This window comes from Pristiophorus japonicus, chromosome 6, assembly GCF_044704955.1.
Source record: "Pristiophorus japonicus isolate sPriJap1 chromosome 6, sPriJap1.hap1, whole genome shotgun sequence".
Lineage (NCBI taxonomy): Eukaryota > Metazoa > Chordata > Chondrichthyes > Pristiophoridae > Pristiophorus > Pristiophorus japonicus.
Genome location: NC_091982.1, coordinates 231,349,101 through 231,364,271, shown reverse-complemented (window position 1 = coordinate 231,364,271; position 15,171 = coordinate 231,349,101).

Below are 15,171 nucleotides of genomic sequence, written 5' to 3'. Positions count from 1 at the left end.
AGTCCTTTTCTTCATGTTCTCAAAAGCAATGAAAATCCCGGTATTGTGACAATGTCAGCATTCTCTTCATGACACCATCACATACACAGCAATCTCCCTTTAAAGAAAAGCATTGATTCTTAATGAAATCTGTTCAGTACCATGTCTTGTGAAGAATCTTAGCAATGCATTGTAATAATGGTGTTTAATAGCAACATCGCAACAGTGTATCCATATAAACATTGATCCTTACTCAAACGTACAGTACAAAATATGGGGTTTCTTTTGAGGGAAAAAGAACTCAAAGACACATGAAGTTCCAGGAATTCTTCATGAAACCAATATTACAGCACTTGGGTGCTAGTGGGATAAAACAATTCTACAATTTGTGAGCTCTTGGAGCACTTGCAACTTTGCACATTATACACTTGCATCTGTTTTTATAAATATTGTATCATTCGAATGCCTACTGGCATTCTCTACAGAAGGCATTCAGAATTGTTTGAGCTTACAACCTCAAATCCTCTGAAGATATTGAATAATGGATGAACAATGGGACGTTGAATACTGGTACAGGTTTACAGAGCTGCACAATGAACAAATGTTGAGCATAGATCTCAAATGAAGAGCACCACAGCATGCAGCTAAGCAGTACCGTGGATATATGTTACCACATATCATGTCTTGGACTTGTAGTTACTGAGAGTGTAATAACGCATGAGTCCTGTTATTATAAACTGCCATCGGGTGTAGACCCGATCTCTTTTATTCCCACTTCAGATAAGGAGAAGAGTTGACCCTGTATTGCCTGCATGACATCCGACAGTGGCGCCCTCTGGTGTCTGGTGACCCCAAGCATAAATATATTACAACATCCCCCTTTCAAGATCTTAGTATCAGTCACTTTACACGAGTTAATTGTCTCAGTTCAACATTAGTTCTAGGTGAACGTTCTAAGTCAGTTGTGACTGGAGGCTGAGTAACAGTTCTGGTGGGAGTGGTAATAACAACATCAGAGACTGAAGGTCTGGGTTCAGGAATGACAACAGAGGCCTCTGGTGAATGAACGATAGTTGGACCTTCCTCAAATGGTTCCAGTTCATCTGTGTGCCGCAGTTTTACCTAGTCAACATGTTTGGCCATTCTTGAGCATGACAATGAACACTCTGTTACCATCCTTAGCTGTAACAGTACCAACGATCCATTTTGGACCTTGACCATAGTTCAGTACAAACACTGGATTATTGACAGAACTATCTCGTGACACAGCAGTACGATCATGATACAATTACTGACTTTGACGTCTGTTTTCAACATGATCATTCAAATCAGATGAACAAGTGAAAGCCTGGTCTTGATATTTCTCTTCATCGGTAGCTCAGCAGGAGGAACCCCAGTAAGTGTATGAGGTCTTGCCCTTTAACTGAGCAATATACATGACAAACGAGTTTGAAGTGAACCCTGAGTTACACGTTTCACACTTTGTTTGATGGTTTGACCAGCACGCTCTAATTGACCATTAGAAGCAGGTTTAATGGAGCTGACCTCACATGTCTAATACCATTGAGTTTCATGAACTCCTGAAACTCAAGACTTGTGAAGCAAGATCTGTTGTCGCGCACAACAATGTCAGGCAAACCATGAGTAGTAAACATAGAAACATAGAAACATAGAAAATAGATGCAGGAGTAGACCATTCGGCCCTTTGTGCCTGCACCACCATTTAATAAGATCATGGCTGATCATTCACCTCAGTACCACTTTCCTGCTTTCTCTCCATACCCCTTGATCCCTTTAGCCATAAGGGCCACATCTAACTCCCTCTTGAATAGACCCAATCAACTGGCATCAACAATTCTCTGTGGTAGGGAATTCCACAGATTAACAACTCTCTGAGTGAAGAAGTTTCTCCTCATCTCAGTGACACGAAGGCTCTCAATAGTGGCTGTAGATGTACTGGATGATATAATAATACACTCTATCCACTTGAATGTGCATCCACCACAACAAAAAACATATTTCCAAGGAATGGACCTGCAAAGTCGATGTGGATCCTCGACCATGGTTTAGATGGCCACGACCAAAGACTCAGCGGAGATTCCGTTGGTACGTTACTAAGCTGCATGCAAGTATTGCACTGATGGACACATGATTCCAGATCAAAGTCAATTCCAGGCCACCATACATGAGACCTAGCAATGGTTTTCATCATGACAATACCGGGCTGAGAGCTATGAAGCTCACATACAAATCTTTCTCTACCTTTCTTAGGCATGACACGATTACCCCACTGTAAACAATCTGACTGAATGGACAGCTCATCCTTGCGATGGGTGTAAGGTTTGGTCTCTTCCCACATCTCCGTAGGTATTTCAGACCAATCACCACTGAGGACACAACATTTCACAACCCACAAAATAGAGTCATGGCTGGTCCAGATCCTAACTTGATGAGCTAGTGAGTTTCATCACTCTCAAAAACATCCATTACCAACATTAGACCTGCGGGTTGAGGCGTTTTCACATCAGGTGTAAGCAAAGGCAAATGACTCAGTACATCGGCATAATTCTCAGTACCAAGTCTATGACGAATAATGTAATTATAGCCAGGCAATGTCAACGCCCACCTCTGAATACTTAGTACCTTTGTTTTCAGAAAACAATGAAATGAGTGGTTTGTGATCCGTTTCAGTTCAAAATGGAGACCAAACAGGTACTGATGCATCTTTGTTACACCATACACACAGGCCAAAGCTTCTTTGTCTACCATGCTGTAAGCTCTTTCCGCTTTTGATAAACTTCTCGAAGCATACAAAACAGGTTGTAGCTTACCCGACTCATTGGCTTGTTGGAGTATTCAGCCAACACATATGATGAAGCATCACAGGCCAATACAAAACACTTATATGGATCATAATGAACAAGCTACTTGTTTGAACAGAGCAGACTCTTAGCTTTTTCAAAGGTTCCATCTGGAGACACACCCCAGACCCAATTATTACCTTTTCTGAGTAGCAAATGCAGTGGCTCCAATAAAATGCTCAATCTGGGTAAGAAATTACCAAAGTAGTTGAGTAGCCCAAGGAACGAACGCAGCTCTGTCACATTCTGAGGCTTGGGTGCATTTTTGATGGCCTTGGTTTTTGAATCAATAGGTCTGATTCCATCAGTAGAAATCTTCCTATCAAGGAATTCAACTTCAGGTTCCATGAAGACACACTTCGAACGTTTCAGCCTGAGTCCCACTTTGTCCAGACGATGTAGAACTTCCTCAACATTGTTCAGATGTTCAGCAGTGTCACGACCTGTGACCAGAATGTCATCTTGGAACATGACAGTTTTCGGAACGGACTTCAGTAGACTCTCCATATTCCTTTGGAATATGGCTGCAGCCTGCATCAACACCCATAAAGGATACCTGTTGTAGATAAACTGTCCTTTATGGGTGTTGATGCAGGTCAGTTTCTTCGAATTATCGACGAGCTCCTGTGTCAGGCAGGCCGACGCCAGATCTAGCTTAGTGAATGTCATTCCACCAGCTAGCATTGCGAATAGGTCATCAGTCTTCGGTAACGGGTATTGAACCAGTTTCGAGAATCGGTTAATCGTAACCTTGTAGCCTCCGCAAATCCTGACAATTCCATCACTTTTCAACACAGGAACAATCGGGCTGGCCCACTCGTTAAACTCGACAGTGATATGACCCCTTCACGTTGGAGTCTGTCAAGCTCAATCTCAATCTTCTTCCTCATTATATAAGGGACAGACTGAGCTTTGTGATAGACAAGCCTTGCATCAGAATCCAGGCAAATCTGTACCTTGGCTCCAGTAAAATGACCAATGCCAGGCTCAAACAAAGAAGGAAACTTCTTCAACACTTGAGCACAAGAAGTGTCGTCCACCGAGGACAACGCTTTGACATCACTCCAGTTCAGCTTGATGTTCTCGAGCTAATTCCGACCGAATAGCATTGGACCATTACCTGGGATGATCCATAATGGTAGATCTTGGATCACGCCATCATACGACACCTTTGACTACTGCATTGGCAATCAAGGTATGGGTTCCTTCGTATAAGTACACAACTTGTCCTTGACTGGACTCAGCTTAGGCTTCACAGCCTCAGTGTCCCACAGCTTGTCAAATTTTACTTGGCTCATGATCGACTATCTTGCACCCGTGTCCAGCTCCATTGATACAGGCACGCCATTCAGCTTCACATTAACAGTTATCAGCTGGCTCTTTGATGAGAACGAATACAAACGATACACTTCCTCCTCAGGTTGTGTATCCAGGCCAGCACTGGACTGGTCATCATTAGCAATATGATGAGCAGCAGCAGCACACTTGCTCAGTTGTGGGCACATTTTCTGGAGATGTCCCACTTTCGAACAGCCATTACAGGAGTATTGTTTAAACTGACACTGATGAGGCCAATGATTGCCCCCACAACGCCAACAGGGTGAACTCAGCTTCGTACCAGTTGTTGGGTTCTGAGCAGCTACAGGTTTCATGTAAACAGTTGACTTGGCCATTAGCAGCTTTGCCAGAAGACGACATAATCTTGGTTATTGTACCTGACAAGTCTGCCGTGGAGCTCCAACCGTTGGATGATATCTGCTTCAAGTTCTCATCACATCATCATACATGCCTGGGCAATCGCAATGGTCTTTTTCAAGTCCAGTTTCTCTTCGGCCAATAACTTCCGAAGAATCACATCATGGTCGATGCCTATCACGAAAAAGTCTCTCAACATGTCTTTCAGCGTGTTCCTGAACTTACACGGCTCAGCAAGACGTCGTAGGTCGGCGACGAATGCCGACACGCCCTGGCCCTCAGCACAGACATGCGTGTAGAAGCGATAGCGTGAGAGGATGATCCCTTCCTTTGGCTTTAGATGGTCACGCACCAAATCACACAAATCTTCGTAAGACTTGGCAGTTGTATGTAAAGGCGAGAGAAGGATCTTCATGATGCCATAAATCTTCTGACCACAGACGGTGAGGAGAACCGCCCTGCGACAGACTGCATCAGCCGCCCCCTCCATTTTGTTGGCAACAAAATATCGATACAGGCGGTCGACAAAATCCATCCAATTCTCGTCCTCCACGAATTCGTGCAAAATTCCAATAATGCCCATTGTAAATAGGAAAGTTCTTCGTTTACCTCGTTGCCAATGTAATAACACAAGAATCCTGTTATTATAAACTGCCATTGGGTGTCAACCCGATCTTTTTTATTCCCACTTTGGATAAGTACAAAAGTTGACTTCCAGTACTGCCTGCATGACATCCAACAGTGGCGCCCTCTGGTGTCTGGTGACCCCAAGCATAAATATATTACAACAGGACGACTGTGTTTTTGGAGATTCTGCCTTAGTGAGGCCCTAGCTGCCTGTTCAGGTGGGCAGAAAGATCTATGGCACTATTTGAATAAGAACAGAGAACTCTCCCTGTGTCCTGGCTCAATGTACCTTGCTCACCACCAAAATCAAAATATTTTGGTCATTCATTTGCTGTTTGTGGAACCATGAAAAAATTGCTGGGCTATGGGAAAAAAGCAGGGAAGTGGATCTAACTGGATTGCTCTTCGAAAGAGCCGGCATATTCTTGATGGGCTGAATGGCCTCCTTCCTGTGCTGTACTATTCTATGATTCTAGGGGCCCGAACTTGGTAGAAGCTAAGTTCCGCCCAAGTGCCTCCCAAAGGACCGCCGAGATATCTGATAGTACTTTGGGCAGGAGTTTCGTAAAAAAGTCCCTGAAAGACCGCCGGGCGGCAAAAAGGGGACTTACCAGTGAATCTGGGCAGCAGCGAGTGGGAGATCCTGATCTCGGCGGCAAATACAATCCTCGCCAAAGTGCTGCCAAGGATGGAGTCGGGCCCAGGGAGGGGGAGCACATGAAAATAAAAATTTCACCAAAAAAAAAAATCCACTGGAAGATCTTCAAGGGACCCCATCCACATAAATCGCTGGAAAAAGAAATAAAAGAAGTTTACTAATCTTTTTTTTCAGGTCTTCTGACTTACCGTCGGGGTTAGATCTGTCTCCACGTGGCGGTCCTTCCCCCTGCTGCCGCCGACTCCCGCCCGGACCAATATGGCAGCTCGGCGGGCGGGAGATCACTTACGCGTTTTGCTCGTCAGCGGCCATCAGCGGGCGGTTCCCAGCGCTCCTCCCCTCTCACCGACGGGAGGCCCCCACGAAAATGGCACCGAGAGGAGACCGCCCAAAAAACTCGGCGGCAGCCAGCGGCAGTGGGCACTAAGGCCACCAAGCTCAGGCCCTATGATTCTAGGTGCAAATTGGCTACTGTGTTTACCGACATAAGGCAAGGTACAGCGCGAGTTGGTGCAGGAGGGCGACGGCAGCGAAGAGTGATGTCATCAAGGTCCAGGTCGGTGATTGGAGCGTGGGCAGGTGCAGCAGGAGCGGCGAGGTCAGGGCGAAGGAGCGGCGAGAGACTGTAGAGGGATGTGATTGGGGTCCAGGAGAGGTGTGAGTTTGGGGCCAGGGGTAGCACGGGCCAGCCCACACTGCGAACCGTTGCCACTGGACCAAGACCTAGTTCTGTCAAACCCGTGTGGTGGCTGGTGTGCAATGGCCACCCCATTTAAAAAAAATAAAAAACCCACACACAGGCATCTTCCACCCTTCAACAGGGTAGTTCGGGTCTTTCATTGAAACACCTGTGAACTCGTCCTTTTTTTGGCGTGGAAGCAAGTCATCCTCGTTTTGAGGGACCAATGATGAAGTGATTGCATTTCAAAAGTAATTAATTGGTAGTATAGTCATTTGGGATGTTCTGAGAAAAGGTGTTTTATAAATGAAAATTCTTTCCTTCAAGGTGCAGCATTATTTTGCAGCATTATTTTGGATTGTAGCTCCTGATAGAATATTATGACACCACTGCTTTACATACACATGCTCAATCAGCACTCAGCTAGTGCCAATCGTACATGATCGATTCAGCGTCCTAGTACATTAAGCAACACAGCTAATTTTCCTCTGATTTTGTCCACCATACACTTACATTCCAGGTGCAAAGCTGTTGAGTATGAAATGAGAAACATTACATGCTTTTAACATGGCGGTAATGCCACGCAACACGATGGAGGGTGTCCTCAGTGTGAAGATGGGACTTTGTCTCCATAAGGACTGTCCAGTGATCACTCCTACCAGTACTTGCCTGGACAGATGCATCTGCGACAAATTGGTGAGGACGAGGTCAAGTAGGATTTTCCCTTGTGTTGGTTCTCTCACAACCTGCCGCAGGCCTAGTCTGGCAGTTATGTCCTTCAAGACTCTGACAGCTCGGTCAGTCGTGGTGCTACCAAGCCACTCTTTCTGTGCCCTTGCTACCCTCAGTGCTTCTTCCAAGTGTTGTTCAACATGGAGGAATACTGATTCATCAGCTGATCATCATCATAGGCAGTCCTTCGGAATCGAAGAAGACTTGCTTCCACTCTTAAAATGAGTCCTTAGGTGGCTGAACAGTCCAATACGAGAGCCACAGTCCCTGTCACAGGTGGGACGGATAGTCGTTGAGGGGAAGGGAGGGTGGGACAGGTTTGCCACATGCTCTTTCCGCTACCTGCGCTTGATTTCTGCATGCTCTCGGCGATGAGGTTCGAAGTGCTCAGCACCCTCCAGATGCACTTCCTCCACTTAGGGCATTCTTTGGCCAGGGACTCCCAGGTGTCGGTGGGGATGTTGCACTTTATCAGGGAGGCTTTGAGGGTGTCCTTGTAACATTTCCTCTGCCCACCTTTGGCTCATTTGCCATGAAGGAGTTCCGAGTAGAGCGCTTGCTTTGGGAGTCTCATGTCTGGCCTGCCCAGCGGAGCTGATCAAGTGTGGTCAGTGCTTCAATGCTGGGGATGTTGGCCTGGTCAAGGATGCTAATGTTGGTGCGCGTGTCCTCCCAGGGGATTTGCAGGATCTTGAGGAGACATCGTTGGTGGTATTTCTCCAGCGACTTGAGGTGTCTCCTGTATATGGTCCATATATCTGAACTATCAGCTGAGGGAGGATGGTAGGTGGTAATCAGCAGGAGGTGCTGGACATTTCACTTAGGGAAGGTACAAGCATGCAAGTACAATGCTAAAGGGGAGAAGTTCATGTCCCCACAAGTCCCACCTCACCTTGCTCTGTTTCACCTTGCTGGAGGCCCAAATAGAGCCTTACCCACAGCAAGTGGGCCTTGGCGTTCGTGCGCTGACCCCTCAAACTGGAGGGAACGGGTACACAGCACGATGGGCATCAGAGCTGGAGGCTTTCCTGCTTCTGCCACTGAACAACAGCTGAAAGACCCAATGATGGTGTCTGAAAGGCCTGCAGCAGTGGTACAATGTCTCACACGTCCCCCCTCCCCTCAAGCTCTCCCTTAATCGAGAGCATGGAAGCAATTAAAATAAGCAGAGCCCCTAGATATGGGCAAGTTCAGCTCCCACCAGGCAGAGCACACTTGAGCTCAGTTGGATGGGGGAGGGAAGATCAGACCCCATCATATTTTATTTTTCAAGTAAAGAAGGCAGAGGGGTGATCTAATAGAGGTCTTTAAAATTATAAATGGGTTTGCTAAAGGTAGACATAGAGAAGATATTTTCACTTGTGAGGAGTCCAAGACTAGGGGCAATAAATATAAGATCGTCACCAATAAATCCAATAGGGAATTCAGGAGAAACTTCTTTACCCAGAGAATGGTGAGAATGTGGAGCTTAATACCGCAAGGAGGATTTGAGGTGATTAGCGTAGATGTATTTATGGGGAAGTTAGATATATACATGAGGGTTAGCTCGCTTATCTGGAAGGAGAAGAGCATGCCAGGGGATTCCAGAGATGCCATGACCATCTTCAATAAAGGTGACAAGCCCGATTGTGGTAATTACAGAGGAGTTTCCCTGCTGTCTGCCACAGGGAAAGTCATCGCAAGAATCCTCCTCAATTGCCTTCTCCCAGTGGCTGAAGAGCTCCTCCCAGAGTCTCAATGCAGATTCCGCCCACTAAGGGGCACAATGGACATGATCTTCACCACGCGACAAATCCAAGAAAAATGTAGGGAGCAGCATCAACCTCTGTACATGGCTTTCTTTAACCTCACAAAGGCCTTCGACTCTGTCGACATTGAGGGATTATGGAGTGTCCTTCTCAAATTCGGCGGCCCTCAAAAATTTGTTACCATCCTCCGCCTGCTTCACGATGACATGCAAGCTGTGATCCTGACCAATGGATCCATCACAGACCCAATACACATGTAGTCTGGTGTCAAGCAAAGTTGTGTCATCGCACCAACGCTCTTCTCAATCTTCCTTGCTGCAATGCTCCATCTCACCCTCAACAAGCTCCCCACTGGAGTGGAGCTAAATTACAGGACAAACAGGAAATTGTTCAACCTCCATCGCCTCCAGTCCAGATCCAAGGTCGTTCCAACCTCTCTCATCGAATGCAGACGATGCTTGTCTTTGCGCACACTCGGAGATTGAACTGCAAATCATTGTCAACACCTTCACTGAAGCGTATGAGAATGGACCTTAAATTAAACATCCATAACTCAAAGGTTCTCTACCAACCTGCATCCGCCACACACTACTGTTCCTGATTATCAAGATCCATGACGAGGCCTTGGATAATGTGGACCACTTTCCATACCTTGGGAACCTACTGTCAACAAGGACAGACATCGATGATGAAGTCCAACACCATCCTCAGTGTGCCAGTTCAGCCTTTGGTCACCTGAGGAAGGGAGTGTTTGAAGACCAGGATCTCAAACCTGGCACCAAGCTCATAGTCTACAGAGCAGTAGTGATATCCACTCTCCTATATGCTTCAGAGACATGGACTATATACAGTAGGCACCTCAAAGCACTGGAGAAGTACCAGCAACGCTGTCTCCACAAGATCCTGCAAATCCATTGGTAGGATAGACGCACCAGTGTCAGTGTTCTCACTCAGGCCAACATCCCCAGCATCGAAGCACTGACCACGCTCGACCAGCTCTAATGGACAGGCCACATTGTCCGCAAACCCGAAACAAGTGCTCTACTCCAAGCTCCAACCTGGCAAGCGAGCCCCGGGTCGGCAGAGGAGATGCTTTAAGGATACCTTCAAATCCTCCTTGAAAAAGTGCAACATCTCCACCGACACCTGGGAATCCCTGGCCCAAGACCGCTCAAAGTGGAGGCGAAGCATCCGAGAAGGCGCCAAACACCTCGACTCTCTTCGTCAGGAGCACATGGAAGCCAAGCACAATCAGCGGAAGGAGCATACGACAAATCAAACACCCCACCCACCCGTCCCTCCAACCACCGTCTGCCCCACCTCTGACATAGTCTGCAGATCCCACATTGGTTTCATCAGTCAACTGAGAACTCATTTTAGTGTGGAAGCAAGTCATCCTCGACTCCAGGGGACTGCCTAAGAAGAAGACGTGAGGGAGAAAGGACTGGAAAAGTATGCTGATAGAACCCACCTGTGGATGATAAACACCGGCACAGACCTGTTGGGTCGAATGTCTTGTTCCTGTACTACAAACTATGTCATCATCATCAAAGGCAGTCCCTTGAAACGAGGATGACTTGCTTCCAGCCCAAAAAAGGATGAGTTCACAGGTGTTTCAATGAAGGACCTAATATTCTGGATCCCGAACTACATCCTGAAGAGTGGAAGATGCCTGTGCATGGATTTTTTTAACATGTAGTGACTGTTGCACACCAGCCACCACACGGGCTTGACAGAGCTAGGTCTTGGTCCAATGGCAAGGATTAACCAGGACGACTGGAGACCAGCTCTGCTGCATGGACCTAGTGCGCACACATATCGCAGTGTGAGCTGGCCCGTGCTGCCCCTGGACCCTCGCCTTTTTTGGCCCCGAAATCACGCTTCCCCTGGACCCCGATCACACCCCTCTACATTCTCTCGCTGCTCCTTTGCCTCGACCTCGCCGCTCCTGCTGTACCTTCCCACGCTCCAATCACTGACCTGGACCTTGCTGCCGTCATCCTCCTGCACCAGCTCGCACTGTACCTTGCCGTGGTACTCCGCCATGCTGACCATGGCTGCCGCTCGCCACTCCTTTTATGTTCTCTCGCAGGTCGGGGCCGCCACGCCACTATGTAACTATATAACCAACCACATAATAGTTAAATAAGTTCATTTTGGAGTCCCAAAATCAGCAGAAATCAGCATTTGAAAAAGATCTCGTATTGTTGTAAAGCTGTGTCAAGGAACGTGGGCAACCTCAGACTGCCCAAGGCCTTTGTTTTAAAAAGCATGATCGCATATTTAAAGGTTTATAGAATGATCCTTTCACATTATTCTTTCGCCAAGAACATATTAGAAACAGCTGGAATAATCCAAAGGTCTTACTGAAGGGCTGCGTTTCCTAAGATCAATTATATACTTCTGTAACAACCCCAAGCTTTTACTGATGCTATTTTTGTGTAATAGTGTTGATCGTACACAGCAAGGAATGATAGAAGATGTTTGCTTTCGGGAAGGTCTCAGAGATCCAACTGAGAGTGTTTTGATAGGATAACTTACATTTGGTTGTAATTAAGTAACTAAATAACTTCCCTTTGTTATCTCTTGGTACTTCTCCAGATTGGACAAGGGCTTTTGACACAAACCCATATTGTATCAATCAGACTTTCATTGGGAAATCAAGCATTGAATCTTTCAGTTTTCAAACATTTGTTTTAAAAGATTCTCTTATGACTACATAGCAGCTACAGAGCGAGAGCACTGATCTACAATTAGCAGCTTCAAATTCAGTTCCCAGGCTTGAGTCTCATTCACACGTGAACTTCCCCTATAGACTGAGTTTCTGTTATCTTAAACAGGCTATCTGGGGATGGACATGGGGGGGGGGGGGGGCGGGGTTAGATGGGCAAATGGACCATGTGCAGAGTGGCAGGAAAGCTATACTAGCCCACATTCCACATTCACCAGGGCCTGCAATGCTCACATGTCTATTCATGTCGCTAGAGAAATACCACTTACGATGTCTCCGCAAGTTGCTACAAATCCACTGGGAGGACAGACATACCAACGTTAGCGTCCTCGACCAGGCCAAAATCCCCAGTATTGAAGCACTGACCACACTTGATCAGCTCCGCTGGGCAGGCCACATTGTCCGCGTGCCAAACACGAGGCTCCCAAAGCAAACACTCTACTCGGAACTCGTCCACGGCAAACGAGCCAAAGGTGGGCAGAGGAAACGTTACAAGGACACCCTCAAAGCCTCTCTGATAAAGTGCAACATCCCCACTGACACCTGGAAGTCCCTGGCCAAAGATCGCCCTAAGTGGGGGAAGTGCATCCGGGAGGGCGCTGAACACCTCGAGTTTCATCACTGAGAGCATGCAGAAAGCAAGCGCAGGCAGCGGAAAGAGCATGCGGCAAACCAGTCCCTCCCACCTTTACCCTCAACGACTATCTGTTCCACCTGTGACAGGGACTGTGGTTCTCGTATTGGACTATTCAGCCACCTAAAGACTCATTTTTAGAGTGGAAGCAAGTCTTCGTCGATTCCGAGGGACTGCCTATGATGATGATGATTCATTCTTTGGGTGCTTCTTTCAAATAAACACTCTGGCATGTTGAGGATCATTGAGGTGGTAGCAAATCGGCAGCTAAATGAAACAGAAATTGAAAAGTCAATTTGGATCCACTTTAATTGGGAGAGGTGTAACAGGGGGCTGCCGATTCACTCTCACCCATTTCACACTATCACACAAAGTCAAAATTATCCCCACTGACTGCGGAATTGGCTCAAGGTGCTCTTTCTAAATTATTATTCAAGCATAGTTTCTGCACCTTGCATTTCATTGAAGTATCATCACAGAAACTACAAGGGAAAAATATTTACCCACTCCGCATGAATTCACTCAAATTTGATTCCCACTCCTGAAACAACTTTACACCAAGAAATGGGAGGAGACGGATTCATTTCCAATAAAATACATTCTCAATCTGTGTCATCCAAGGACAGGTGCTGGCCAATGAGAAGGTACCAACCTCACAGGGAGCAGGAAAGGGTCCTGTGTCATGTTTGTTCGTGCATAACGTCTTCATTATTAGAAACCTGTAGGGGTTGATTTAATGTATCTGTGGTTCTGTTAAACTATTTTCATGCTTGGTATTGTTTTGGAAGATAACTAAATAAAAATGGACCAAACATTTTTGCAGATTATCTCATTCACAATCATTCTTTTAGCATGATCACACGATACATACAGATGTGGAATATCATTCGGCCAACGACAGCTCACCCATCCAAAAAAATCCTACTCTCTGCCTTTACAGGATCTAGCTGTTTCGCAAATGATTCCAAGGTCATGATCGTATTGAATGGCGGAGCAGGCTCGAGGGGCCGTATGGCCCACTCCTGCTCCTTTTCTTATGTTCTTATTGTCATGTTTGTAACCTTCACACAACTGTAACCTTTATGTAACAACACTGTATGCTGTATACACCTGAGTAATGCACACCTTGACCACAGAGGGTGAATTTGTGAGAGACATTCCTCACCTGGTCATCCAGGTATATAAAGGGAGGTCCCACGGAGGGTCATCACTTCTTGGTCCTGGGAATAAAGGTTCAGGTCACATAGTGACCTTGTCTGCAGTACATTCCTCGTGTGATTCTATAGCAGGGTGTAAGGACACCACACTTATGTTATGCCTGCACTACCCTCCCAGAAGACCATTCCATGTGCCTGTTAAATTTAAAGCAAAAGTGACAATAAAAATGGTTAATTTAGATTTAGAAGATAGTTTGGTTTCACCTGTGATCTGTGCTAAGTTAACTTATCTATAAATATTACATGGAATTTGCAGCACAGAAACCGACCACTTAGCCCAACAGGTCTTTACGCCACATGAAGCTCCTCCCACCCTACTTTATCTCACCCTATCAGCATACCCTTCTGCTCCTTACTCCCTCATGAGTTCCCCTTAAATGTATCGAAGCTATTTGCCTCAACAACTCCCTGTGGTAGCGAGTTCCACATTCTAACTATTCTCTGGGTAAAGCAGTTCCTCCTGAAGTCCTTATTGAGTTTACGAGTGACTATCTTATATTAATGACTCCTAGTTTTGGATTCCCCCCACAAGCAGAAACATCTTCTCTATGTCTACTCGATCAAACCCCTTTAAAGGCCGTTTCAGGTCACCCCTCAGCCTTCTCTTTTCTAGAGAAAAGAGCCCCAGGCTGTTTCGTCTTTCCTGATAGTAACATCTCAGTTCGGGTATCATCCTTGTAAATCTATTTTGCACCTTCTCCATTGCAGCATTACCTGAATGTACCTCTCTGCCCATTTACAGAGATCCAATGGGAATAGCCTTGCACCAGGTCACCAGCTATTTACAATATGCATTAATGATTTAGACAAAGGAATTGAAGGTAATATCTCCAAGTTTGCAGATGACACTAAGCTGGGTGGCAGAGTGAGCTGTGAGGAGGATGCTAAGAGGCTGCAAGGTGACTTGGACAGGTTAAGTGAGTGCGCAAATGCATGGCAGATGCAGTATAATGTGGATAAATGTGAGGTTATCCACTTTGGTGGCAAAAACAGGAAGGCAGAATATTATCTGAATGGTGACAGATAAGGAAAAGGGGAGGTGCAATGAGACCTGGGTGTCATGGTACATCAGTCATTGAAAGTTGGCATGCAGGTGCAAAAGGTGGTGAAGAAGGCAAATGGTATGTTAGCCTTCATAGCTAGGGGTTTTGAGTATAGGAGCAGGGAGGTCTTACTGCAGTTGCACAGGGCCTTGGTGAGGCCACACCTTGAATATTGTGTGCAGTTTTGGTCTCCTAATCTGAAGAAGGACATTCTTGCTTTTGAGGGAGTGCAGCGAAGGCTCACCAGACTGATTCCTGGGATGGCAGGACTGACATATGAAGAAAGACTGAATTGACTTAGCTTATATTCACTGAAATTTAGAAGAATGAGAGGGGATCACATAGAAACATATAAAATCCTGACAGGATTGGGCAGGTTAGAAGCAGGAAGAATGTTCCCGATGTTGGGGAAGTCTAGAACCAGGGGTCACAGTCGAAGGATAAGGGGTAATCCATTTAGGACCGAGATGAGGAAAAACTTCTTCACTCAGAGAATTGTGAACCTGTGGAATTCTCTACCGCAGGAAGTTGTTGAGGCCCGTTTGTTAGATATATTCAAAAGGGAGT